Source organism: Rattus norvegicus, chromosome 1 (genome assembly GCF_021556685.1).
Source record: "Rattus norvegicus strain SHRSP/BbbUtx chromosome 1, alternate assembly SHRSP_T2T, whole genome shotgun sequence".
NCBI classification, from domain to species: domain Eukaryota; kingdom Metazoa; phylum Chordata; class Mammalia; order Rodentia; family Muridae; genus Rattus; species Rattus norvegicus.
This window is the reverse complement of record NC_141534.1, coordinates 124,493,416-124,520,401: the sequence shown is the minus strand read 5'-3', so window position 1 is coordinate 124,520,401 and position 26,986 is coordinate 124,493,416. Positions and strand designations below refer to the sequence as shown.

The window sequence follows — 26,986 nt, the reverse complement described above, 5'->3', positions numbered from 1 at the left end:
TCTGCCCATGCCTGAAGTTCTAACAAATTATCCTTTGCATTCAACAAATTTTCACCAAGAATTCTTGAACTTATTTTTGTCAAGACTTAGAGCACAAGCAAATTCAAAAATTCAAAGGGTCTCAATAGCAAACTATAAGTAATACTTTTTAAATTTTTAGAAAACCCATGAGGATGAAGTAAGTATTACAAATATACTCATGAGTTTTTCTGAATCTCACAAGCTCATAGATATTCTTTGAAATTTAATTTTTATTTAGCTACAGGACTGTTTTTTAAGTAGTCCTCTTACTTTTTCACCCTTAGTTCTCTCACAGTTTCATTTTCCTCAGAGAAATGATTCTCCATACTATAAACCTGCTTCCAAAATCACCCATATAACATAAGTGGATGATAAAGCATTGTTTATAAAATTCAAATTTGGAGCACTTAGTTCCTAAGACTGCTCTGTAGTAAGAAAGTAACTCATAGATTAAACTGGAATTTATATAAAACCTAAGGTCATAATCTTCACATTTTAGACTTTTTAAAAAGAAACTGCAGAACGACAAATTTATCAATTCCAATATTCCATTTTTTCTATATTATTTTATGCATTTCAACATTTTGACCTCCCTTTTTTCAAAGAACATCCACAAATGGTGAAGGGAAAAATCATAAAATTTACATAGTATATTGGTGTAGGCAATTTGGAATCATGATGCATTACTAACATTGCATCTTTACTGTTATCCTGTCCCCATTTCAACTCACAAAAGCAATAATGTCTATCATGATGGTACCTTCTTCTGAATGCATTGTTTTAATTATTAAATGATCATGAATACATGGAAAGCACCATCCCCATGGGTTTATGGAATCTATCAACTATTTTGCATATATCATTATTATTGTGCCACATATTTTTAACTCAGAAAATTCTGTATGTGCTAACTCTGAAAATTGCATATATTAACTTATACAATATAAACAAGAATCACTGTCTTCCTATTTAAGAAATAAATTATGCCTACTCATTTATACTTGTGTATGTGTGTTTTTCTAGTCTCTGAATATTTTTCATGGGAACACTAATTTATTGGTATGGTTATGAGTTATGGGTTGATTTAAATCAGTAAGACTTAGCACGGTAATAGTAGTCGATGTGCAAGTAGTATGAATGTACTGTTTAGGTGCAGGATCCTACTACGGAAAACTGTGCCAATTTTGGAATTCATTTTGGGACTCAAATCCAACTAAAAATTTGGTTATTCTCATGATAGGCAATTCATCACTGTATTGGAAGTATTCATGGGCAGGGAGTATTTCCAAGCTTGACAAAGTAGTGATTTCATTTACCTTCAGTAGCCTGCTTCATATATTCTGGTACTGTTAAAACTATCCCCTAAGATACACAGTAGAATCAAGCTGATTGGGCACTGCTAGATAAATTTATCTCTATTCATTGACTTAACCGTGTGCTGATTTCAGCAATAGGGTCTTACTTTAAAATCCTGTATAGTAACTAAGAAGGTTTTTAATGGGATGGACTGTATGGGAATTCTCTGTAAAGTGAATTAAAAGTAGACAACCCAATCTGGCACTGGGCCATGTACTTGTCTGGCTATAGTGTCCTGTCTAGAAACCATTGTCTTATTGCTAGTTAATCTTATTTGTAAAATGTTTCTATATATATTTGTGTAGTGAAGCCCCTCTTACAGAAGTTTGCTTCCATATGCCTTTTTCAAAACGACTTTCCCTAAAGTCACCCTTCCTCACATTCATTCATCAAATCTCAGCTTCTACTACCATCACCATTTATTCAGTGGTTTGTTTATGCTTGGCCCAGGGAATGGCACTGATAGGAGATGTAGCTTTGTTGGAGTAAGTGTGTCACTGTGTGTGTGGCCTTCAATACCCACATCTTAGCTATCTGGGATTCAATCTTCTGCTTGATGCCATTATAACATAGGTGCAACTCTCAACCATTGAAGGCCCATGTCTGCCTTGACACTGCCATGCTTCTACCTTAAAATAATAGACTGAACCGCTGAACCTATAAGCCAGCCCCAATTCAATGTGATCTTTATTAGTGCTGTCTTGTTCTTGGTTTCAGTTCATAGAAGTAAAAACCTTAGTAAGACACTTAGTCTGTCACTAGTTTCCCTTCATATTTATACCATTGTTTTGTAAAAACTCCCCTCCAATGAAATACAGACCTATGATATTGTGAGTTTCCTGACTTATGTATTTATTACCACTAGAACATGTGTATGTGAAAATCATTTTTAACTTTTTAAAATTTAATTTTATATTTTATTTCTTCCCTTTACTTTCTGCTTGCTGTCCCCCTCCCATGTTACCACCGCTCCCACTACCTTTCAAATATTCTCCCACTGCTCTTCTAGGCAGGTGAGGCCTCTCTAGGCATCCTATGACCCTGGCAATTTAGATAAAGGTGATTGCTCTTTAAGCCTGGCAATTTCAGTTTTACCTCTAGAATATATATACAAACACGTGTAGTGAACTGACTCTCCAAATTTTTCCTGTGACCTTTATATGTGGTCCTGGCACACACACACACACACACAGACACAAACACACACACACACACACACACACACATACAGAGAGAGAGAGAGAGAGAGACAGAGAGACAGAGAGACAGAGAGACAGAGAGATAGAGAGACAGAGAGACAGAGAGACTGAGAAAGAGAGAATATATCTCTGTGTATCTTACACTGAAGTCAGTGTGTTGTAGTTAGCAGTAGTCACAACATTTAAGAAAGCTTATTTTAGTTCTATACTGTCTATAATACTTATAACTCTACAAGCCTTTCTTCCACAATGAATTCTGAACCCTGGGAGATAAACAGGATATAGACATTTTACTTAGTGACTGGAATTGAGCATTCTCTTACTCCATGCATCTTGAACAGTTATTGATCTTTATTTTAGGCATGATGTTCTAGCAGAAGAATCTTCTCTCAAGAGGGTTGAAAAATAGAGTAAGCTATGGGTATAAGGAGAAGTCATTAGGACTTAGATTAATACTATGTTCTTTTATCAGAGTAATAACATTTGCTTTCCCTTCAGGCCTATATTATGTTTGGCTACAGGTTTTTGATTCAAATAACAGGACAATTTATACATTTCAATTTGTGGAACAAGCTTTATATCCAACGAGAATGTAGGCTGGTTATTTTCATGTCACTCATAACACTATTGCATCAGTAGGTAACTTTTCCAGGCCTGTTAATGTAACAAGTTCGTGGATTCACAGCTATATATACTCCAGTTTAAATTGTTTCTGAAAAAGATACAAAACTTGATGGGCAGGGAAGGATTTCATCTGGAAGAAATGGAAGGAAAAGCTGAATATGATCAAGCCACGCTAAGAAATTCACAGACACACACACACACAAATATAATGCAGAAATTCATGCATGAAGTTTTGCTGATGCCATATTTTTATTATATCCATAATAATAAAATATAGATAAGTAGGTAGATATGTAGGTAAGTAGGTAGGTAGAATGATGACAGATAGATAGATAGATAGATAGATAGATAGATAGATAGATAGACAGACAGACAGATCTTGGTGAATTGGAATCTATCAACATTATTCAGTTAATTACTGAGGATCAATATCTCAAAGTGCCACTCCACATTTGTTCATTATCCTTTACCCTTTTCCCTGTCCCACATACAGTAACAGTTGGGTGCTTGTGACTTTATAATGTTATGCCTTCAGGAATTCAGTTATATGCATGTTCAGAATTATCATCTCACTAACTAGGATATGCACAAAGTCATAGCATTTCTACCTAACCTATCGTAAATAACCAAAACCTCTGATTCCAGAAACATAATGTTCAAAGAAATCTTTTAAACTGCATTCATATGCATATATTCATAAAGCATTTGTTGTTTGTTAACACAGTAACCATAGGATGCCTCTTAATTTTATTTATCTTCATATTCCTTCCTCTACTGACGTCTTCACTAATTATCACTACTTGTTATCTCCCTTTTCAAGACCCATACCATGCATATTGATCTATTCTAGTTCCCTTTCCTAAGGAGACCTATCTATTACTCCTAGTTCCAAACTCTAAAAACAATTTCTCTGCTTCTGTAGGTTGTACATTGGTTCATTGACTTAACAGCTAATGTCCACATGTAAGCAAATAGATAATATATTTGTCTTGGTGGTCTGGAAACCTTCATTCAGTATGATGTTTTCTAGTTCCATTCATTTACCTTTGAATTTCAATTCTTTTACGGACTGAATTTTTCAAATAAGTAAATATAGATGGAGGGTACCATGCTGTAACCTGTAATTCCACACTGAGAGAGATGAACTGGGACTACCCGTCTGAGTACACTTTGGATTAAACTAGTGGGAAGGAACCCTAGGCTGCAGTTTGGGAGGATGCATCACAAATCACCAAAAGAAGTGAGTTTAAATGACATAAATAAACAAATAACTACTTTATCTGAGACATAATTAGAGTAAAATATTTTTCAGTAACTTTATATTGCATGCTCAAAAAAAGGACAGTACAAATCATATCAAATGATATTCATTCTTTTATAAACCATTGAGACATAGGGGCGTTGTTCAGTCTAGGAAGTATCCCCAGGATATGGCAGTTCCTGGGTTGAAACTTCACTGTTTCAGTGAATGAAATAATTTGATTTACCAGTGAGTTGAAAGAGTATGTAAAATGAACTCCAATTAAAACAGAGTTCTATCCAGGAAGGCATCAGAGTAGAAATAGAGGATTGACTTGCACAAGTTTTCCTCTGACCAATAGAAATTTATCCTCTGAAGACTTGTTTAATTAAATGTTAATACATAAAGATGAAATAATATCAATCTGTATCAGTTTTTGAATTAATAATATTTGAAAATTGATTTTTTCTGACAATATATTCCACCTCATTATTTCATCCTCCCTGATTCTTTCCATCTGGAAAATGACCTATTTCCTCATGTTCTCACGCTACCCCTTGGAAAACATGAAAAGAAAAAGCTAACCTGACTAAAACAGAACAAACAACCAATAGAATCAAAAATGATAAAACACAAGAAGCACATAGACACACAGAGATACATACTTACAGAGAAAGTTGAAGAAAATATTAAATTGGGAGTCAAAATATATGGGACATTACCAGCATGGTCAAAAATATAATATATTATGAATAAAAAAATTCAAAATCACCATTGATTTATGTAAGGTACAATGAAGTACCTGCTTGATTGTAGGTTCTATTCCCATGAAACTGTACTGGACCAAAGCACTTTTGATATTAGAAATTATGTCACAATGAGAGAGCTTCTTAGTGAGGTAGATCATATTCAGATCCAGATATTAGGGTTGGACACCAAATAATTTGACCTGCAAAACCTGTGCATATCCTTTGCATGGCTTCCTGATTTATATAAGTATACATGTATATCAGTCTTGTTGTGCTGGACATTATTGATCACTTGGTTGCATTCCTCCCAGTGCCTTACAATATTTCTACCATGACTTCTAAAAATCTTTCCTGAGCCATGAAGGAAGAGATTAGCTGGTAATGACTCATTTATAAGAGTATGATCCAAGGTGTTTCACTTTATATATTGTGCAGATATAGTTCTCTGTAACTGGCCCCATCTATTACATATGCTAGCTTTTGTGATGACAATAGAGCAATATACTGATATATGGGCATAACAGAATATTATTAGGAATCATTTTGTATCTACATTTGCATAGCAGACAATAATACCTGCTCTAAGCCTTAAACTCCAGTATTTTGTCATGAGAACAAGGGAAGAAATGTGTTCTATCTCACTCTGTATGTCTCAAATCGTCATATAGTGGTTGCTTACTCCCTTGAAGGTGCCATGATTGCAGCATTGTATCCTGTAGGCAGCTGAGTGTGGTAGGTCAAATAGTATAGAGGTGGGTTGGCGTTTAAGTTTTCCCTCAATAACCCTGCCAAACACATTTCTGTACCAGCAACACTATTCATAAGGTAAATGATTTAGTTAGGCACCTGTTTGTCTTCTCTATGTTCAAAAGAAATGTAGGTGTTTTCTTCGACAATAGAGCCATCACCAGCCGTATGCAGCAATCAGTACCTTAGGCAATAGCTTGAAGTGATTGGAGTATTACAATGAGGACACATTGGCCAAAAAATATAGTAGATAGAGCCAATACATGGGGTCGGAGATTTCATTTGGTGGGAAGAGATGTCTAGTTCTATCATTCTCTCCCATTTTTTTAGTATCCTTTATTTGTTATTTATGATATATATTAAGAACTGATCTGACTCCTACGTATAGCTGTCCTCCTTAGTATTCCACTCTATCCTTTCCATTCCCCCATCTCCATTTATTTGCTACATTCCAATGTATCCCCCAAATATGTCCCATAATTTTTATATTGTTTCTCTACACTCATAAAATCCTTTCTTCCTGACTAATTCTTGTATGCCATTGTCAGGGCTTAAAATATCAAAATATAAGCAGATACATTCTGTATTTGTCTTTGAGGTTCTGGATAACTCACAATGAGGTTGTTGTTGTTGTTGATGATGATGATGTTGCTCAGACCCTTTCAAATATACCAGAAAACAGTAAGTGGATCACAGGCAATAAGATGTTGAGGTATTAACACCATTGTGGTTTGATTTTGCTCTGTTCACATAATTGATTGCTTCTTCTCTCTGGAGGTAATAAAGTACATTTTTAAAGGAGCCCCTTTTTCAAAATGAGATGTTAGAGTTTTATAGAGAATTTGGATTGTGAAAGACTTGAAAATGGAAAATACTGTTGGGTTTTTAATTCCAGAGGACAGATATGTTTGATATTCAACCTTTGGTAAAATATTTGCCTAACATAAACAGATTTGAATTTGACCTTCATCACAAATGCAGATATACTATACACACAAGGGACAACAACAGCCAGGAGGTAGGGACAGAATAATATGATGCTGAAGGTCGTCCTAACCATTAATCAGAACAGCCTGAAATCATTTTAGAGAAAAAAGTTATATGTGCTTTATGTGCTTTTATGCTAAAAATATGTAACTATATTTTGATTTTACAGGGGTAACATTGAAAGTATTGACTTTAGGCTCAATGACACTTTAAGGTTTTAAACATGGTTCATTCTATGAAAAATAATGGGGTCTTTTAAATTTGTATAGTATATTTTTATAATAAATTGATTGTAAGTCTGTGGTGACAAGGAGGAGAATGCAGTGGTTTCAATGAGATATCAATGATTAGTTTCTAATTTTTAAACAGTTGACTCCTAGTTGATGATTGTTTGTGGAAGGTTTTGAGAGAAGTCTCTCTGCTTCTTCTCTGCGGTTTGAGATATAAGCTGCTAATTCAGCAACATGCTGCTTATCACTAGAAATACAGAAAGAGAAGAAATAATTTTTTGCTACTATACTACAATTTGAATTTCTTAATATATTTTTGTTTTTGTTACAAATTCTAAAATGTAATTCTGGCTGTAAGTATACTCATAGTAGACTCTCTTCCTATGACTCTAAATTGTTAGATATAAGGACATGTGCCAACATGACTGGACTTTTTACAAAACAAAAAAATCTAAAAGTAATTAATGATCAAAGTCAAATTCACATTTACAAATCAAATTAAAGCATTCAAGATATATTGACTTACATATTAATCCTATCATTCAAGAAATAGAAGCAAAATATTTACTTCATATTTTTGCCCAACTTACTCTACAGAATGTGACACTGTCTCACAAATTCCAAAAATTAAACAGAATATGAACAAAAATAGAAATAAAATAAAGGAGAGAAGGAGGAGGAATCAGAGGAGAAAAAGGAGGAAGAGGATAAAAAGAGGACTCCACTAATGAGAGAAAACGAAAAGCTCATAAAATGTGAGTTTCTTCTTCACTCCTTCATAAAAGGGGAAACAAGAATATTCATAGGTGGGGATATGGAGGCAGAGTTTGGAGCAGCAAATGAAGGACCACCATTGGAGGAAATAAAGGACTGAAAGAACTTAAGAGGCTTGGAACGCCATAAGAACAACCATGGCAAAAAACCAGAGCTCCCAGGGACTAAACCACTACTTAAAGACTATACATGGACTGACCCAGGGCTGCAACTGCATAGGTAGCAGAGAATAGACTTGTTGGGCCACCAGCAGAAGGGGAAGCCCTTGGTCCTGCCAATGTTGGACTCTCACTCTAGGGGAATGTTGGGGGGAAGGCAAGAAGGGCTTGGTGGAGATGAGAACACCCTTAGAGAAGGAAGGAAGGAAGATGGGATAGCGGGCTTATGCGTATGAAACTGGGAAAGTGAATAACATTTGAAATATAAATAAAAAATCCAGTAAAAACAAACAAACAAACAAACAAACAAACAAACACAAAATAATATGATGAAACACAGGGATTTCTTTCAGTGTTTTCAGTGTCCTGATCACACTTTGACACACAGTACATGTATAAAACGTAAAAACATTTAGGATTCATTTTCTTGTTTAGAAAACCATACATTATCGTTGCCATTATCCCTTACATAAAAACCATTATTTTTAACCCAATAGCTGGCAGATTGAGATGGAACACTGTACATGTAAATCCAGTGTATTCTGCACAGCATCTTCCTGTCCCGAAAAAAAGCTATTGATGCAAACATTGCCTCTCTATATAATACATTACTGTAACTTGTGTACTTGTTACCAAGTACCCTCTGACAATTTTGATAAATACAATACTACGGCATTGTAATTTCAGAGGATTTTTAATATAAGGAATCAATCTTTGAAAGGTATCTTTAAAATCAAGATGGCAGAATAATCTTTGTAGCAAGTTTTAAACATCTCCAGCATTGACAGAAGATTCAGAGGGTCTGATCTGCAGTAGCCCAGCCTGTTGAAGAGTGGTCATTCCTTCTCTCAATATGATACGTATTAATATATTGCCATCCTTATCTGTTCAGTCCTATATTGAAGTAAAGTTAGCCACACAGGGATAGCTTCTGAAAGTAATGCTATAGAATAGGAAGCTGAGTATTCCCGTATGCATTCAAAGTCATCTTGTTGTTTTTGCAAATATTTTCCTTCCTTGATTGTAGGACACAGGGCTGATTGTCCAAATTCGAAGCACATTCTTTAATTCTTAATGCATTTCCCTTTCCCAGGTACACTTTGTCTTGCAGAAAAGGATATTATTCTGTCAATATAATTTACCTTTATTGAAACATAAATGATTGTACATAAATGATTGTACAATCATTAACATTCAGGAGCTACTCTACATTTTTGTTTGTACTCCATTTTCATATTCATTGGGCATCAGAATCACGAAGGTTTAAAGTTGCATAGTGATGTTGAGTGGTACTTATGCTTATAAAAAGTAATCCTGCACTGCAAAATTATTTCTCAGAACTCATGTTAGGAATCTCAAATTACATTTAACTACATATCTTGAGACATATACAGCCTTTTACAACTAATACCTCTACACATATGCATACACACACAGAGAGAGAAAGAGAGAGAGAGACAGACAGAGAGACAGAGAGACAGAGAGAGATAAAGACAGAGACAGAGTCAGAGACAGAGCAGAGAGAGAGAGAGAGAGGGAGAGAGAGAGAGACAGACAGACAGACAGACAGACGGACAGATAGACAGACAGAGGAAGACACACCCACACAGACACAAGTTCGGGCTTAAAAGTAGAGAGACAGAATCTCAGTGATAGAGACAGAGAGAATGTATACATGTACACATAATTAACAATAAAAATCTAGCTAACTGTGGTGACATGTGAGTTTACATGTAGCACTTACAAGTCAGAAGTCAATAAATCTCTGAGTTAAAAGACAGCCCTGTCATCAAGTGAATTTCCATTCCAGCTAAATTGAACAAGAAAGCACCTTTTTAAAAGAAAATCATACAAAAAAGTAAATATTTCAAAGTAACAATTTTTAAAACAGAAGAAAAAATCATCATTGAATCACAAACCAATGCTTTTAGTAAATAACAAACGTTATGTTAATGGCAAGTGCTTCATTTACATGAGCACATCAGATCCTTTAAAAATCCACCTAATCAAGCTAAATCTGACTAATGCAGAATATTATTAAAGTAGCGTCTTTTATTCTTTAGTGATTTCTCCTGATATAAAAAGTATCTAGTGGTTTCGTACATTCTCTATTTTTGTTACATTTTTCCTAAGCACTCCTTCTTTCCTTTGTATAGAGATCTAAATGTGAATATAATTCAATATCCTGTAGTCATCATTGCCCAGAAAGCACCTTGAATTTATCCCTGACCAATTTATACAGGGGTTTTTGAAGACCCAGCACTTTCATTCTAGCAATAGTACAGCTTAAAGATCACATCTGCCTGCCTTGTGTCATTAGCTTTCGAAAAGATTTTGAATCTCTGCAGCCTGGCAACCATGCACGCATGCGTGATTGGAGGGTTATGCTAGCTTACTAGCACAGAACAGGGGCAGGTTACAGTGTGATTATTTAAGTCATGCAGCAGGTCCTGCTCAGAGAAGAGGCAGACAAAGATGCCTGTCACAAGCACCCTAGGACTGGTCAGCAAGGCAATGCAGCAAACAAGGTCAGCTGTCTCATATCCCCATAATTTGTTTCATAGACGTGATTTCTTCACACTAAGTATGGCAAATTGGTTGTAATAGAAGATTATTCTATACATCTCAAGCCTTTGACTCTGAACTGTCAGATCAGAAACCTATCAGATCAGGACCTGGCTTCCTTTGTCCTGTCCTGTGTTGTGTTTGCTGCAGTGCCCCTCCCCTTAAGCTGTCAATCTGCCCTGTCACTTCAGATCAGTTCTCTTACAGGGTTTATATTAGAATTTCAAAGAGCTGACGGTATTGTGGATTATTGGTGTGTGGGAGTAATGGCAGTCAGAAAAATATAAAGGAATTTAAGTTCGTAAATGGATTTTGCATAAAAATTACATCCATAAATGAAGTTACAGTGGTATCTGGGTATCTGCCATAGACTGAAAGATTTGAAGGAATAAAAAACACTTGAGAGTTAACGTACAGATTATCATGAGAGTGAAAGCACACAATAGATCACGTGGTTTGCACCTCCAGTTTCTTAATAGTTAGGGGTATCAGGTAAGAATGAGTTTTGATGTTATGATAGTTCCAATAAAGGATAAGTGTTTCAGAATGACTGTAAGAAAGAGTAGTGGGAAGAGTGAAGTTGGGTGTGTGAACGGCAGGCATATGGAAACATATATATATGTATATATATATATATATTAATATACATGCACAAAAACACTTACAAACATACTCACATGACATACAGTGCATAGAGTAGTACAGAATGGTAAACCATTTTCTCCTGTGATCACATAAGGTGATCAAATTTCAATGTTATGACAATGCATTAGTGTCTTTTTATTTTTGCCCAGATTCAACAATAAACTGGTAGATTGGAAACAACTTTCTTTGGATATGTAGTCTATACTTTGCTTTCATCCTCTGATATGGATGAATTTTATAGGATATGCAAAATAGAATGCAGATTTGGTTTTGGGCTTTTTTGGGTGGTTTGTTTGTTGGGGAGGTTGGTCATCCTCCATCGGATAAATCCACAAGGGTTTGTTGTTGCTTTTGTTTCTGTTTGAATTATTTCTGGTCTTTTTTGGAATCGTATTTTCTTTTTCTTTATAAAATGGTGTATTTTAAATGAAAATTGATTTTTGTCCAGTTTTTCATTTCCATTCTTATTTATTTTATTTATATCATGACTACATTTTTCCTTTTTTTAACTCTTCCCAGTTTCTAAACACCTCCCCTCCCTTCCAGATCACTTCCCTTTCTGTCTCTCATGAGGAAATGAACACTCAAGGGATAACAACCAAACATAAACAAAATGAAATATAATAAGATATAGTAAAAACATATTGAAGGTGGACAAGGCAATCCAACAGAAGGAAAATGAGCAGACACAAGAATCAGAGACCCAATTGTTAACACACTCAAGTATGCCTTAAAAACACTAAATGGAATCCTCTCAGATGTGTACAGAGGCAACAATGCAGACTAATAATAGGCTTTGAGACACAGATTTCCTCAGAGGCTTATTCTATTCTTTTACTCATTGTATTTTTTTTTATTTCAAAATGTTGTTTGTGTTTAAGATTTAAAAAATCTTAAATTCAAGACTATGTTGATCCAAGTCAACAGCAGTCTGACAGTTGGCTAAGATTCTTGCTTCTAAAGAGGTGTTAATTAATACAGATATAACAGAGTGGCAACATTCATTACACTTTTGTTACTTCAGCTATGTTATAGAATAATTTGTAATCTGCCATGCAGATACCACCTGAACTTTGTTCATTATTCAGGTTTATTTTACAGGGAATTTTTTTTTTCTCCATCTAATTTTACAACACTATTTTTTAATTTGTGTGATGAATATCATTGGTAATCAAATATATACATATGTAATATATATGTAATATTTTATATAACAAGGTATATGACATATTATATCACAATATGATACATAATGTTTTATAAATTATATTGTTTCAATAGTATGTTACTCAAAGTATTTGTTATTTCAGGACATGAATTTTCATAAATTTTTTATACTGCTACATTGCTGAATGTAAGTATCAGAATTGTCAGGTTCCTGATGCCACATTTAGGAACTTTTATGCATAAAATCATATCATATTCAAAGGAGTCTCCTAATACTATGCTGAATAAGATAGGAAGAATAAACTTCCTTCTCTTGTTCCTGATTTTAATAAAAATGTTTTGAGTTTATCACCATTTAGCAGGATGCTCCCTCTGATTTTGTTGTATGTTGTTTTATTTTTCTGAAATATGTTCTGTTTATCCTTCCCAGTGACCACATTTCTAAGGAAACAGGAAACTTGCTACTCTGGTAGCCATCTATGTCAGTAAGGATGTGTGCATATAGGGTTGGGATATTGAGAAGCCCTCCTTCTTCTTTCTTGAATATTTGCTCAGGCTTTTGAGGGGCACACATGTAACCCTAACTTTAGGAGGCCATGTTTACAACAGCCATGCCATTTATAGAGACATCCCAGAGCATTTGTTCCAGTCCTCTAGCTTTTACCCATCTGGGGACTTTTAGAATCCCCAACTATGTCTGAGTACTGACTGTTACTTATTCACAGTCCTTTATGTAAATATGTATCGTTGTGCCAACAAAACATTAGTAATGAAAGTGTTCTCTATGGAAATAATCAGCAACACATACCAAAGGACATAGCAAAAATATTTAAAAAGGAATTTGACAAAATGGAGATTTAGAAAAACAATTTCAGTGTGTTCTCTGAAAGGGTCTTTAAATTCCCTAGCTGAGTTTATTGATCATGTTTGTACTATCATTCATAAATTCTGTCCTGTAGAACTGGCCTCACTTCTAATTAATAATGTGGTTGGTTAAGCAGAAAATACTTTGTACATTTGCGATGTTAATGCATTTTACCTGGCCATTCATTATTGTAGCATATAAGGATTATTAATGGATAAGAAAGCCATTATTTTTTTTCTTAATGGAGCCTGTAGTGTTTTAGAGCATTATGAAAGATAACCACCAGGGAAACATTCCTGGATAGCACAAGGATGAATCCTCTGTGTCTAGCAAAGAATGTTTATTGTGTGTATACCTCATGACCTTATCATGAAATCTCCTGGAGCGAACTGAGGCTCTTTCCAATTTTCTCTTTTGTTCAATTATGTCTGCTTTTTTATGTTGAGAGATACAGCATTAGGATTCATAAAATTATTGTCAAAATACATTTGAGTTCATATGATTTGCCTGTCTACTGCTTTCAATAAAACCTTCCATAAGTGCAATTTCTATAATCAATTAGAATCCACCATATTAAAATAATTTCTCCTTTAGGAACCTTTCCATATTGGAAATAGCTTCGTGGGTAGAGATGGCAGATCATGTTTATTTATTTCCCTCAGTAGTGGGAGTCAATTCACTTTACTCTATGGAAACCATATCATGCTGTCATGTTCTATGTGAGATCATATGTGAGTTAGTCATGTCTGTTACATCTGGAAGACATTGGTTCTTTGTTACATTCTTCCCATTCCCAGGTGCTCTCAGTTTTCTCCCAAGACAAAGATTCATGAGAGGTGAAGGGAGAGTATTAATAGAGAATTTGCATTTACAACTGAGTTACCAAATTTCTCTTAATATCTACACAATGTTCAGGTATGTGTCTCTGCCTTTGTTTCCACCAACAACAGATTGTAGCTTCTGTGATCATGGCTGAGTAATATACTTATTAATGGGAATAACAGAATATCTTTAGTATTCTTTAAATTGGTACATTGCTTTTGCAGAAAAAATGGTGTTTGATATGCCCCTTGGTCCACAATCTACTTATTTCTCTTTTCTTGGACATATGAGGTATGTCAGGAACGTGTCTCAGGGACTGGGCAATAAATCCTTTCACGTAATTGTTACTCTCATCACATTTGTACAACTATTGCACTCGTGTACACTGTAGCTAGTCCACCATTGTAAATTGAAAGATTTCAGCTATGTTCACCTTTCCTTTTCTCCTCAGGAATTATGAATAAATTTTCCAATCCATGATCACCATCTAGAAGGGGTGAATACTCCAGTTAGTCACCAACTTAAGTTCTTCATGTTCAATGAGATAGGTAAGTGTTGTTTCATCAATATGGTTTTGCCATCAGTTTTTGTAAACCAACCAGTGATGTGGGTAGGAAAGTAACTTGTTTGGGAGTTTCTGTGTGATCTCAGTCATCAAGACTCAAATAGATGTAACCCATGCATGACACTGGAATGGCTTTGCTAATGAGAGATGGCAGTTAGGTTGTACTCTCCCCATTATTATATGATGTGTTTTAAGAATATACCATTAACATATTATATATTAAGGAGCCTCTACTGTAGTACTTTTCTATATCATTCTTCAGATAGTCCACAGATTCTGGTGTCCCTTACCCCTCTTTCCTCCACTTCTGCATTTAATATTCCCAATCAACTACCACATTACACCACATGTCTCCAGATTTAATTATGTTTTTAGTTATTCAGGAAAACCTTCTATAATTTCTAGTTCCTCACTCTATATCTTACCACTGAGGATTTAAGGATTCTTAGATGCATTTGTAAGGATTAAAACCTAGGGGTTGGGGATTTAGCTCACTGGTAGAGCACTTGCTAGGCAAGGCCCTGGGTTCTGTCCTCAACTCTGAAAAAAAAGACAAAATAACAAAACCTAAGAAGCAGTTTTAAGTGATAACACCCTAAATTTTTCTTTGGGGTTCTGAGTACCTCACTCAGGATAATTTTTCTCACTCAGGATGACGTTTTCCTAGTTCTATTCACTTAAGTAAGAGTTCCATGATTTTATTATTTCAAGAATGAGTTACATTTCATTGAGTTAATGTACCATATTTTCATTATTCATTCAATTGTTTGTGGACACAGTGTTGAGTGATATCTGGGTTAAGAAGACAGAAGACCAAAATGTGGATGCATAAATCCTACATAGAAGGGAAAACAAAATAATCACAGGAGATAGAGGAAGGGAGGGACCTGGAAGGAAGAGAGGAGGGAGAGGGGAAAAGACATGACAAGATCAGGTATTGGAAGTGATAGAAGAGAAATACAGAAAGTCAGGAAACTGAATAGAAATAATTAGCAGTGCGGACTGCAGAACTGGTGGTATCTCCTAAAAATTCCCAGTCGCCAGGGAAACAAGAGGCTCCTAGTACCAAACAGGCATGTCTTTAGCAAAAGTACCACCAAACAGGGGAGATAGAATCTGTAGAGACCACCTGCAGTAGATAGGCACCACCATTGGGTGAGGGATGGGACCACCCACCCATCTCAAAAATTTTAATCCAGAAATGTTCCTGACAAAAGGAAAGACGGGCCCCACAACTGGAATAGAACCTGAAGGCAAGGCCATTCAGAGACTGCCCTATCAAGGAATCTGTTCCTTCTGCAGACACCAAACCCCAACCCTTCTGCTGATTTCAAGAAGCACTTGCTGACAGGAGCCTGGTATGGCTGTTCCCTGAGTGGTTCTATCAGCACCTAACCAAAATAGATGCAGATACAACCAATCATCAGACTGAGCCTTGGAGACTCCAATGGGATAGCTAGGGGAAGGACTGAAGGAGCTGAAGGCGATTGCAACCCCATTGAAAGAACAATATGATTTAAATAGACCAGCCAGAGCTACCAGAGTAAACCACCAACCAAAGAGTATTCCTGGAGATCCACGTGGCTATTGATTCATGTGTAGCAGAGGATGGCCTTATCTAATATCAACAGGAGGAAAGGCCCTTGGTCCTCTGGATTCCTAAGACCCCACCTAGGATGATGCTAGAGTGAAGAGGAAGGAGTAGATGAATGGGTAGAGAGGCACGTTCATAGAGGCAAAGGGAATGGGGAGAGAAGGAATGTGATGGGGCATTGTGGAGGGATAACAGATAAAAGGGATATCATTTGAAGTGTAAATGAATAGAATGATGAATTAAAAAATTAATGACAAGTTACTTGAAAAATTCTTTCAATGTAAGAATGACCATGTCATTTTCCTCAGAATCCAAGGAGGTAGCAGTGCTATTGACAGCCCTAGATCCAGATTCTTCCCACAGTTATATCCATTAGTACTCTCAGATCACTGCCAAGAAATATACTTGTTTTCAGTAAGGCCAGAACACTGGGTCTGTACTATGTGGAAATGTACTGTATGATATAAGAACATTCAGCACAAATGGTGGATCCTGTTTGCCTTTGAATGCATGTATGCCTCAAAACTACCCATGACGATAGTTTATTATTAAAAGTTTTTTTTTTCACATCCGCATATCGGACAAATCAGTTCCTTGTTAAAGCAACCACTGAAGCCTCCTTCTAGGATGATTACACTAAAAAGGCTTCAACCTCTAACACACTATTAAACTATTAAAAATGATCAGTTCAACTTGTCTTACCATATTAAAGATTTTTTGTCTGCAATATTCTATTAATCTTTAATAGGTTATGTTTTATTCTAGAAGAAAATTAATCCTGTTCCTTAAGTATTTACTTCCTCTCTTACAAACAAATGTATATATACATATATGTATATATATATATATATATATTTTGTATTCTATTGGTGTCTCTAAGCCTAAGTCTGATGATTGACCCTATCTGCATCTATTTTGGTTAGGTCCGGATAGAATCGCTCAGGGAACAGCCATACCAGGCTCCTGTGAGCAAGTTCTTCTTGAAATCATATATGTATATATATATATATATATATATATATATATATATATCATATATCTTATACCACAATTCTGAATTTTTGCAGCCTAGTAGTAATGATTTTCACTTTTTGTATGTTACCTTCAGGCCTTGTAATATTTTTTTTTTGTTAAATTTTACTAAATCTTTAGTCACTTTCTGTCCTTGGATTTTTATAATGTTTCCATAGTCATACTTACTACTTAAATGTTATTTTTTGATAGCAAAGCAACAATTTCTCCCCAAAGAAATGGAACTAGATATCATATATATGTAAAACATAGGTAAAATATAGTTTTCCCATTGCCTGGCAAATCACCACGTCCCAGTGTGGAACGTCTTTCTTTGACTTCATATATGAACTGAACTAAGAAATTCTTGTTTCAGAACACTCCTAAAATATTTTGGTTGCAAAATCAGAGAGGGTAGTTAAGGAAATAATTATTGTCCACTAATAATAAATAATACGTTTGTGATCAGAAGTCTTCCAACTTCTGTCCATCCCTGGGGTTTTAATGAATCATCCTTTTCAGTCACAAATTTTCACCAAGAATTCTTGTATATATTTTTGGCAAGACCTATAGAACATTCAAAGCCAAAGTTTCCAGTGGTCTCAATAGCCAACTATAAAATAATAGATTTTACATTTTTAGAAAACACATGAGGATGAAATAAGTATTACAAATATTCTCTCACAAGCTCATAGATATTGTCTGAAATTTAATTTTTATTTAGCTACAGGGCTGCATTTAGAAGTAGTCCTCTTACTTTTTTAACCTTAGTTCTCTCACAGTTTTATTTTCCTCAGAGAAATGATTCTCCATACTATAAACCTGCTTCCAAAATCACCCATATATCACAAGTCGATGACTAAAGCATTGTTTATAATGTTCAAATTTTCAGTACTTAATCCTAAGACTGCTCTCTCGCAAGAAAGTAACTCATAGATTAAACTGAAATTTATATAACACCTAAGTTCATAATTTTCCTATTTTAGAGTTTTTAAAAGAATCCGGAGCCCAAAAAATGATTAATTTCAATATTAATTGTTTTCTATATTATATGCATTTCAACAATTTGAGCTCTCTTTTTTCAAGTAAGACCCACATATGGTTAAAGGAAATATCATAAAATTTACATAGTAAATTGGTGGAAGCAATTTGAAATCATGATACGTTACTCACATTGCCTTTACTGGTATCCTTCCTTCATGAAAGGTCACAAAAGCATTAATGTATATCATTATGGTACTTTCTTCGATATGCACTATTTTAATTATTTAATAACCATGAATCCATGGACAGAACCATCCAAAAGTTTTATGAAATCTATCAACTATTTTGTATATGATTATTTCCATGCCACATAGTTTTACACAGAAAATACAATATGTGCTAAAACTGAAAATTGCATATATTAAATTATATAATATAAACAAGAATCCCTGCCTTCCCATTTAAACAATAAAATATGCCTATACATTTTATACAAGGGTATGCCAGATTTTCTATTCTTTGAATATTTTCATGGCTACACTAATTTATTGGTATGATTATGACTTATGGACTGATTTAAATCAGTAAGACTTAGCATGGTAATAGTGGTAGATGTGCAAGTAATATGAAGGCCCTGTTTATTTGCAGGATCCTACTACAGAAAACTGTGCCAATTATAGGTTTCCTTTTGGGACTCAAATCCAACTCAAAATGATGGTAATTCTCATGATAGGAAGTTCATCACTGTATCAGAAGTATTTATTGGCAGGAAGTATTTCCAAGCTTGACAAAGTGGTGATTATACTTCTTCTGCAGTAGCCTGCTTCATTTAGTCTGGTACTATGAAAGCTATTCACTAAGGTACACAGTAGAATCAAGCTTATTGGTCAATGATCGATACATTCTCTCTGTTCTTTGACTTAACCATGTGTTGACCTCAGCAATAGGGTCTTACTCTCAAATTCTGTATGGTAACCAAGAAGGTTTGTAATGGGATGGACTGTATGCGAATTCTCTGGAAGTAAATTCAAAGTAGACAACCCAATCTGGCACTGGAAAATGTACTTGTCTGGCTGTAATGTCCTGTGGAGAAACCATTGTCTTATTGCTAGTTAACCTTATTTGAAAAAAGTTTATATATATATATATATATATATATATATATATATATATATATATTGTGTGTGTGTGTGTAGAGAAGTCCCTCTTGCAGAAGCCTGATTCCATATGCCTTTCTCAAAACGATTTTAGGGATATTTATCCTTCCTCACATTCACTCCTCACATCTCAGCTTCTACTAGCATCACCATGTAATTCAGTGGTTTGTATATGGTTGGCCCAGCTAGTTGGACTATTTGGAGATGTAGTTTTGTTGGAGTAGGTATGTCCCTGTGTGTGTGGTCTTTAATAACCACATCCTAGCTACTTGAGATGCAATCTTCTGCTTGCTGCCTTCATAATATAAGTGTAACTCTCAACTCTTACAGCCCCATGTCTGCCTTAAAACTGCTATGCTTCTACCTTGAAGATAATAGACTGAACCTCTGAACCTATAAGTCGTTCACAATTCGATGTGATCTTTATAAGAGTTGCATTGCTCATGGTTTCTGTTCACAGAAGTAAAAGCCTTATTGAAGACACTTAGTCTGTCACTAGTTTTCCTTCATATTTATACCATTGTTTTTTAAAAGCTCCCCTATAATGAAATACAGACCCATGATATTATCAGTTTCCTGACGTGTATATTTATTACAAGAACATATATATATATATATATATATATATATATATATATATATATATATATATATATATGAAAATCATTTTTAACTTTTTAAAACTTAATTTATATTTTAATTATTCTCTTTACATTATGCTCGTTGTCCCCCTCCCAAATCACCACCCCTCCCACAAACTTTCCCCTATTCTTCCTCTCCCCTTCTGAGCAGGTGAGGCCTGCCTAGGCATCCTGCCACCCTGGCAATTCAGACAAAGGTGATTGCTTTTTAAGCCTGACAATTTGAGTTTGCTCTCTAGAATACGTACACATGCACATGTAGTGAACTGACTCTCCAAAGTTTTCTGTGACCTTTACATGTGGTCATGGTGCACACACACACACTCACACACACACACACACAGAGAGAGAGAGAGAGAGAGAGAGAGAGAGAGAGAGAGAGAGAGAGAATAAATCTCTGTGTATCTTACACTGAAGTCAGTGTGTAGTTGTCAGCAGTAGTCAAACATTTAAGAAAGCTGACTTTAGTTCTATACTGTCTATAATACTTATAACTCTACAAGCCTTTCTTCCACAATGAATCCTGAACCCTGGGAGAGAAACATGATATAGACATTTTACTTAGTGACTGGAATTGAGCATTCTCTTACTCCATGCATCTTGAACAGCTATTGATCTTTATGTTAGGCATGATGTTCTAGCAGAAGAATCTTCTCTCAAGAGGGTTGAAAAATACAGAAAGCTATGGGTCTAAGGAGAAGTCATTAGGACTTAGATTAATACTATGATCTTTTATCAGAGTAATAACATTTGCTTTCCCTTCAGGCCTATATTATGTTTGGCTACAGGTTTTTGATTCAAATAACAGGACAATTTATACATTTCAATTTGGGGAACAAGCCTTGAATCCAACAAGAATGTAGGCTGGTTATTTTCATGTCACTCATACCACTATTGCATCAGTAGCTAATTTTTCCAGGCCTGTTAATGTAACAAGTTGGTGGATTCACAGCTATATATACTCCAGTTTAAATTGTTTCTGAAAAAGATACAAAAATAGATGGGCAGGGAAGGATTTCATCTGGAAGAAATGGAAGGAAAAGCTGAATATGATTAAACCACACTAAGGAATTCACACACACACACCTACACACACACACACACACACACACACACACACAATGCGGAAATACATGGATGAAGTTTTGCTGATGCCATATTTTTATTATATCCATAATAATAAAATATTGATAAATAGGCAGATATGTAGGTAAGTAGGTAGATAGATAGATAAACAGATCTATGTTGAATTGGAATCTATCAACATTATTCAGTCAATTATTGAAGTTCAATATCTCAAAGTGACACTCCACATTCCTTCCTTATCCTTCTTCATTTTCCTGTCCCATATACAGTAGCACTTTTGTGCATGTGACTTTTTATTATTCATGCCTTCAGGAATAGATTTATGTGCATGTTCAGACTGATCATCTTGCTAATAAGTACATGCACAAGCCATGGCCTTGCTACTTAACCTATTGTTATCAACTAATATCTCTAATTTCAGAGCATAGTGTTCAAAGAAATCATTTAAATTGCATTCATATGCATGTATTCATAAAGGCTAACTGTTTGTTAACACAGTAACCATGTCTCTTAATGTTACTTATCTCCATTTTCATTGCTCTACTCACGTCTTCAATAATTATCATACTTGTTCCCTCCATTTTCAAGCCACCATACGATGCATATCGATTTATTCTATCCCTCCTAATGGGACCTATCTATTATTCCTAGTCCCTCACTCTAAACACAATTTCTATGATTCTGTAGATTGCACATTGGTAATCATTGACTTAACAGCTAATGTCCACACATAAACAGATTACATATTTGTTTTGTTTGTCTGAGCTAATTCATTCTGTATGATATGTCCTAGTTCCATTCATTTACCTGTGAATTTCATTATTTCATTTCTTTTGGGGAATGAAATTTTTGAATAAAAAAAAAGTAGATAGAAGGTACCATGCTATAACCTGTAATTCCACACTGAGAGAGATGAACTTGAGGTACCTGTCTGAGGACACTTTGGATTTCACTACTTAGAAGGAATCCTAGGCTGCAGTTTGGGAGTATGTATCAAAAATCACCAAACAAAGTGAGGTTGAATGATGAAATAAATGAACAGATAACAACTTTATCTGAGACATAAGTAGAGTAAAATATTTCGCAGTAACTTAATATTACATGCTTGAACAAAAGGACAATACAAATCAACTCAAATGGTATTTATTGTTTTAAAACCATTGAAACATAGTCATGTTGTTCAATCTAGGATGAATGCCCAGTATGTGGCAGTCCCAGGGTTGAAACGTCACTGTTTCAGTGAAAAAAGAGTATAACTCACCAGTGACTGGACAGAGTATGTAAAATGAACTCCATTTAAAACTGAGTTCCATCTAGAAAAGCATCAGAGCAGAAGTAGAGGTTTGACTGGGACAAGTTTTCCTTGGACGAAGAGAAATGTATCCTCTGAAGACTAACTTAATTAAATGTTAATACATGAAGATGAATGAATATGTAATCTGTATCAGTGTTTGAAATACTAATTTTTGAAAATTGCTTTTTTCAGACAACATATTCTAATCCTTCCTTATTTTGCCCTCCCTGATTTTTTTCTATTTTCACAACAATATAATTTGTCATGTTCTCATTCCACCCCTTAGAAAATATAAAAAGAAAAAATATCCCGACTGATACAGAACAAAAAACCAAACGAATCAGAAAGGATAAAACACAAGAAGCACATAGAAACAGAGATACATGCTCACAGAGAAAAACCCAAGAAAATATTAATTTGGGAGTAATAATGTATGAGAAATTACCAGCATGGTTAAAAATATAATATATTATGAATCAAAATTACCATTTATTTATGTAAGGTAGAATGAAGCACCTGTCTCAGTGTGGATTCTACTCCCATGAAACTGTACTGGAACAAAGCAGTTTTTGATATCAGAAAATTTGTCAACTGGAGAGAGCTTCTTAGTGAGGTAGATCATATTCAGTTCCAGCTATTAGTGGTTGAATGCCAAATAATTTTTTAATCTTTTTTCCCTTTTTTCCTTTATTAACTTGAGTATTTCTTATTTAAATTTCGATTGTTATTCCCCTTTCCTGGTTTCCCCACAACGATCACACTCCTTGGGGGTTCAGTCTTAGCAGGACCAAGGGCTTCCCCTTCCACTGGTGCTCTTACTAAGATATTCATTGCTACCTATGAGGTCAGAGTCCAGGGTCAGTCCATGTATAGTCTTTGGGTAGTGGCTTAGTCCCTGGAATCTCTGGTTGGTTGGCATTGTTGTTCATATGGGGTCTCAATCCCCTTCAAGCTCTTCCAGTCCTTTCTCTGATTCCTTCAACGGGGGTCCCGTTCTCAGTTCAGTGGTTTGCTGCTGGCATTCACCTTTGTATTTGCTGTGTCTCTCAGGAGAGATCTACATCCGGTTCCTGTCAGCCTGCACTTCTTTGCTTCATCCATCTTGTCTAATTGGGTGGCTGTATATGTATGGGCCAGATGTGGGGCAGGCTCTGAATGGGTGTTCCTCCTGCCTTTGTTTTAATCTTTGCCTCCCTATTCCCTGCCGAGGATATTCTTTTTCCCCTTTTAAAGAAGGAGTGAAGCATTCACATTTTGATCATCCGTCTTGAGTTTCATGTGTTCTGTGCATCTAGGGTAATTCATGTATTTGGGCTAATAGCCACTTATCAATGAGTGCATACCATGTGTGTTTTTCTGTGATTGTGTTACCTCACACAGGATGATATTATTCAGTTCGTGCTCCACTATGTTCATAGCAGCCTTATTCATAATAGTCAGAAGCTTTAAAGAACCCAGATGTCTTTCAACAGAGGAATGGGTACAGAAAATGTGGTACATCTACAAAATGGAATATTACTCAGCTATCAAAATAATTTTGACCTGCAAACCTGTGCAGAACCTAGGCATGGCTTCCTGATTTATATGAGTCAATATGTGTATCAGTCCTGTTGTATCTGGACATTATTAACTTGCTTGCATTCCTTCCAGCACCACTGTGCTTTACAATATTTCTTCCATGCCTTCTAGAAAACATTCCTGATCTATGAAGGAAAAGATTAGATGGCAATGACTCATTTATGATAGTATGATCCAAGGTCATTTGCTCTGCATATTGTGGAGGTATTGTTCTCTATAACTGGCTCCATCTATTGTATATGCTAGCTTTTGTGTTAATAGGAGAGTAGTATATTGATATATGGGCATAAAAGAATGTTATTAGGAATCATTTTGTACCTACATTTCTATAGCAGACAATAATACCTGCTTTAATCCTTAAACTCCAGTGTTTTGTCATGAGCACAAAGGTAGAAATGTGTTCTGTCTCATTGTGTATGTCTCAAATCCAGTCAGATAGTATTGTTTACTCCCTTGATGGTGCCACTATTGCAGCAGTGTATCCTGTAGGCAGCTGACTGTGGTAGGTCAAGCAGTATAGAGGTGGGTTGGTGTTTAAGTTTTCCCTCCGTAACCATGCCAAACACATTTCAGTACCAGCAACACTATTCAAGAGGTAAAGGTTTTAGTTAGGCACCTGTTTGTCTTCTCTATGTTCAAAGAATGTAGGTGTTGTCTTCAACAGTACAGCTATCATGAGTTGTATGGAGCAATCAGTAGCTTAGGCAATAGTTTGAAGTGATTGGAGTATTACAATGAGGAGACATTGTCCAAAACAATATAGTAGATAGAGCCAATACATGGAGTTGGAGAATTCATTTGGTGGGAAGAGATGTCTAATTCGGTCATTCTCTCCCATTTTTTTTTATTTCCTTTAGACTTTTTATTTATGTTATATATTAAGAACTGATCTGACTCAAAGTTTTAGCTGTCCCTTAGTATTTCACACTATCATCTTCATTCCCCAATCTCCATTTAATTGCTGCATTCCAATGTCATTCCAAATTATCACAATAATTATTCATATTATTTCTCAATTGTCACAAAATCCTTCCCTCCATCCTAATTCTTGTATGCTGTTGTCAAGTCATAAAACATCCAAATATAAACTATACAGACTGTTTTGTCTTTAAGGTTCTGGATAACTCACAATGAGGTTTGCTGTTGTTGTTGTTCCATCCATTTAACTATGAGATCCATTACTTCATTTTTAATAGCCTAGTAATATTTCATTTTGTAATATACCATATTTTTATTAATTTCTCCACTATGGAAAGGTAGGCTATTTCCTATTTATAACTAATATGACTATAGCCGCAAAGAATAGGAACTAGTAAGTATGTCTATAATATGATATGGAATCCCATCAATTTATAATCAACAATGGTACACATGGAACTTGAGGTAAATCATTCCCAGGAAACCAAACTGATTTCCAATGTGGCAGTAAAAGTGTGTTTTTTTCACCAGCAGTGGGTGAGATTTCTTATTACTCATCATCCTAGTTAGCATGTGTGGTCTTCACGATCCCGAATAATGAAAAATAAAATTTCAACATGATTACAATGTGCATATTTGTGATTACTAAGGATGGTGAACTTTTCCTTAAATGAAAACAGCATTTGAATGATTAATTATGGGTAATTAGAGGAAATATTTGTCTTTGTATAACAAAATGATAAGTATGTAAAAGGCATCGAAATTGGGGTACAGAAGACAATTTAAAGATTAGCATTCAGAGAAAAACCATAGCAAATAGAGTACACTAAACCATTGAAACATACTTTACATGAGTATATTAATCTATTTCAACACATACACACACACACACACACACACACACACACACAATTTTGTGGTTTCATCAGTTTAAAAAAGCCATCCAGATATGAATACAAATATGTTAATAAATTTAAGAAACATTTAGTTCATGGGTAGGGATATGAAAATATGACGCAGACATTTAATAGGGAAAAGAAAATAAACATATGATAATAGTTAATTCAGCCTACTACAAATGTAATTGTCATTAAAAATGTATTCTCATGGAAGAAAGTCCCTATGGTACTCATAGATCTTAGACAAATATTACATTTGCCATTAAAAATCTCAAGCCAAGGTATGACTGAAAGAGTTTTTACATCTGTTCTCACAGAGCCATCTAGCTTTCAACAAAAGAAGATGGAAAACTCTATAAAGGTCTGGTTTTTTTTTTTTTTGTTGTTGTTGTTTTTTTCTGGTTGTTTTTGTTTTGTTTTCTTTTGTTTTTTACATTCCAGGTTATATTCTCTTCCTTGTCCACTCACGCCCCTGAGAGTTCCACATCCCATATTTCCTCTCTACCCTGCCTCCACTTTTCAAGAGGATGTCCCAACCCTACCCAACCCACAAGAACTCTAAACTTCCTGGGGCCTCTAGTCTCAGGAGGATTAGGTGCACCTTCTCTGACTGAACCCAGACACAGGAGTCCCCTGCTCTATATGTGTTGGAGGCCTCATCTCAGCTGGTATATGCAGCCTGGGTAGTGATCCAGTGTTTGAGAAATCACAAGGGTCCAGGTTATCTAAGACCACTGGTCCTCCTACAGGGTTGCTCTCCTCCTCAGCTTCCTCCAGCTTTTCCTTAATTCAATCAGAGAGGTCATGGTTCATTGGTTGGGTTCACATATCAGTATCTGACTCTTTCAGCTGCATGTTGGGTCTAATGAAGGACAGTCATGATTGGTCCATTTTTGTGAATACCCCAATGCCTCCGTAATTTTGTATGGTCTTGGGCCTCCCCTTGAGCTGGATTCAACTTTGGGACTGTCAGAACACAGAAGTACCCAAGGATACAATATAACTGGTTTTTTTAAAGGATTTAAAGGATGATCTCAAAGTTGAAACCTATGCTTTAATTTCTACTAGGGACATCTAATGTACACTCTTCTTCAGATACGTAGAACGAAT

At 35.3% G+C, this 26,986-nt stretch overlaps 1 protein-coding gene across 5 annotated transcripts in view; it reads left to right on the top strand.

Annotated features, from left to right (window-relative positions):
• The window catches only part of LOC134483425 (uncharacterized), a 329,893-nt gene that overhangs the window by 153,076 nt on the left and 149,831 nt on the right, over positions 1-26,986 (top strand). For 3 of the 5 annotated variants that reach the window (XR_015646535.1, XR_015646523.1, XM_087600956.1), the window contains 2 exons: positions 14,125-14,242; positions 14,601-14,697. The gene's annotated coding sequence lies outside the window, so the exon portion shown is untranslated. Of the gene's footprint in view, positions 1-7,750; positions 7,909-14,124; positions 14,243-14,600; positions 14,698-26,986 lie in introns of all 5 variants that reach the window. The other 2 variants (XR_015646530.1, XM_087600960.1) reach the window with 1 other exon arrangement.